General features: G+C 41.8%; 1 long non-coding RNA gene across 1 annotated transcript; it reads right to left on the bottom strand.

The window, feature by feature from the left end:
• Positions 1 to 880: 880 nt before the first annotated feature.
• LOC134911735 (uncharacterized) lies at positions 881 to 1,223 on the bottom strand. Its single transcript, XR_010176803.1, has 2 exons — positions 1,166 to 1,223; positions 881 to 982 (listed from the first exon to the last, which is right to left on the bottom strand). It is a non-coding gene; the product is annotated as an uncharacterized LOC134911735 (long non-coding RNA).
• Between the last annotated feature and the right edge of the window lie 1,987 nt (positions 1,224 to 3,210).

The raw sequence follows: 3,210 nt of genomic DNA, 5'->3' as shown, positions 1-3,210 counted from the left end.
TCTGGAGGTGTCATGCTCGTGGCCAGGGGTGTAATGTTCGTTGCCAGGGGTGTAATACTCTAGGGGTGTAGCATGTTGCGCAGGGTAATGCTGCAGCACTGTGCAGGGACAGGGGAGTCAGGCAGTGGCCATTTTAGGAAGGACATTAGCAGATTTACATGTGGATAGCTAGTCCATGGGAATCTGCCCCTCCCCAAACCTGGCGCCTCCAAGTAGACTTCTTAGTGAGAGAGCATCCAACTACACCTGCTGCTCGCACTGTTCTCTATTGATTGCCTGCAGAACCCACTTAATCTTGTGCTGCAGACAATCAAGACAGATCTGCCTAGTCTGGAAAACCTGGAGTGTTTACATTGTTGGGGTACACATCTCTGCAATGGGGGGACATTATGACACATTATGTTTGTAATGTGGGGACCAATAAACAAATCTCAATATAAATATAATTATCACTATAAATGATCATTCCATATCAAAATGTTGTCCAGGTTTTATTTTGAAATACATTTCAATCGAAATAATAGCAATAAAAATTTTCCTTAGGTAAAAACATGAAATAAATATTTTTTTACTACAATACATTCTGTTCTTTTCTGCTTTTAATATCCTGAAACTTATACAGTAATTACTTTAGAATTAGGTTCAGCTTAGCTCCAGTTCTTCACTCTGCTTTTATTGAACTGCTTAAAGCTATGGAAATACCACCTCACCTCCCACACTCAGAGGAAAAGGAAGCTCAAAGCACAGACAATTCCAAAGCATAATTGTAAGATAAAAATTTCTATATACCAGATGTTCAGCCTCTCACTAAGCCCTTTCTGGCAAATTTGAAGCCTACAGTATAACCACCTTTACTTTTCAATAATCTGTTCAGAAGAGGTGTTTGTAGAACGGTGTTTTATTATTCAGTAAAGGGATCACAGATATGATGCGTTGATTTGATGTACAATACGATATGATGATGTGTGATAATGAGGTAAAACTGTTAATGAAACAAGAATATGCAATTATGATATGCATGTGAAAAGCAAAATGGATATACACAAGTACATATAACATGGGCTGTGCAAACATGTGATTACATGTGCAAGTATAAACTACAGTGCAGCTAACATTACTCACTGGCTAAACAGGTTGAGATGAGACATTTAATATACAAACTCACCATCGAATGCTATATGAGAGTTGGACCCATGTAAAGCATGACTGTCTGGGACCATGAGGGAAGTAGAAAAGCTGATCCCAGCTTCTTCATCCCAGAATGCATTGCAAGACTGGCTACAAGAGGCTATGAGGGTCAAATTAATTGATGGGACTGACCACTAGATGGGGCAATAATACAACTTTCTGTAGTAAAGGTAATCAGATCTACACAAAGCAAATGCTGAAGGCATGACACTCCCCGTCTGGTATCACTGGTACCATATTTTAAACTCTAAACAGATAACAATAAGAATAGTTCAGTCACTGGTCTGAGGAACAACTTAGTCTCTCCTCGCTTACAGATCTTGACCTCAACCTTACGAACTTTCCCATCCTTGCTTGGGAACGTCTTGGTGACAAGACTTAAAGGCCATTCGTTGCGTTGTGACTGGCAATCTCTGACGAGCACAATGTCACCTGGTTTTAAGTTGGGTTTGGCAACTTGCCACTTGCTCCTTGACTGCAGGGTAGAAAGGTATTGTCTTTTCCATCTGTCCCAAAAGGTGTTTGCAAGGCTTTGAACTTGTCTCCATTGACGTTTGAACAGGTCTTTGGTATTGAATTCTCCAGGAGGAGCATAGGTAATCCCGGTCTTCTGTGTAAGAAGAGTGGCCGGAGTAAGTAGAAGTGGGTCTTCTGGGTCATTAGACACTGAAGTCAATGGTCTTCCGTTGACGATAGCTGAGACTTCAGCCATGAAGGTTGTTAAGCTCTCGTGAGTAAGTCTTGCAGTTCCCACTTGCAAGAATATGGAATCAAGGATTCTGCGTATCATGCCGATCATCCTTTCCCAGGCACCTCCCATATGAGAAGAATGAGGCGGGTTGAAGGTCCATGTACAACCTTGCTCACTGAGATATCTCTCTATGCTTTTAGTGTCAATGTTCGAATTAATTTGTAATTCTTTGGCTGCTCCAATGAAGTTGGTACCTCTGTCGGACCGGATGTGTTTTACTGGGCCACGGATAGCAATGAAGCGTCTAAAGGCATTGATGAAGCTTGAAGTGTCCATTGATTCTATAACTTCGATGTGAACAGGTCTGATGCTCATACAAGTGAATACAACCGCCCAGCGCTTGCTGTTCGCATTCGCACCTCTAGTATGTCGTGTGATGACAGTCCATGGACCAAATACATCAAGACCAACATTGGAGAAAGGAGGGTCTGTACTAAGTCTGTCTGTTGGAAGATTAGCCATCTTCTGAGTTTGGGAAGTACCACGAAGTCTACGGCAAATGATACATTTGAAGATTGTGCTGCTTACACACCTTTTCGCATCCAATAATCCAGAACCCAGCTGATCGTAGAGCTCCTTCGGTAAACAATCGTCCTTGGTGTTTGACTTCGTTGTGATAGTGTTGCACAATTAAAGAAGCTATGTGGTGACTCCCAGGAATGATTAAAGGATTTTTCTCATTTGTCTCCAAGTTTGCTTCTTGAAGACGGCCTCCTACTCTCAATAAATGATTTTCATCAAGAAAAGGGTCTAGCTTTTTTAAGGTGCTGTCTTTGGGAATAGGATTTCCACTGTTAATGCAGTCGATCTCTCCGGAAAAGATTTGGTGCTGCACAACACGGATGATAAGGCTCTTGGATCGTTGTGTTTCTTCTGGTGCGTAAACATTTTGACAGTGATGCCAACCTTTACATCCATTCACACTTACAGATGCGTTGCGTTTAAATGAATGGACTATGTGAGTTAAGCAGGTAATGGCTCTGACAAGTGATTTCCAAGTTGAAAATCTTTGGAATCTGTGAGGCTGAAGTTGACAATCTGAAGTTACGGTATGGATTGTAGTTATTTGTGGACGAATTTCAACATCTGAGTCTGCGTCTACTAGCTTGAATATGCTACTTTCAGGATTGTTCGAATCTGCCTTGTACAGGAATTCAGGTCCTCTGAGCCATGTAGTGTCTTTGAGGATACTGGCTGGGACAGCTCTTGTAGCGTGATCTGCTGGATTGTGAGCAGTAGATACATAGTGCCACTGTTTTGGATTGGTGGAT

The sequence above is a fragment of the Pseudophryne corroboree genome, chromosome 4, assembly GCF_028390025.1.
Source record: "Pseudophryne corroboree isolate aPseCor3 chromosome 4, aPseCor3.hap2, whole genome shotgun sequence".
NCBI lineage: Eukaryota > Metazoa > Chordata > Amphibia > Anura > Myobatrachidae > Pseudophryne > Pseudophryne corroboree.
This window is presented reverse-complemented; position numbering and strand designations above follow the sequence as displayed.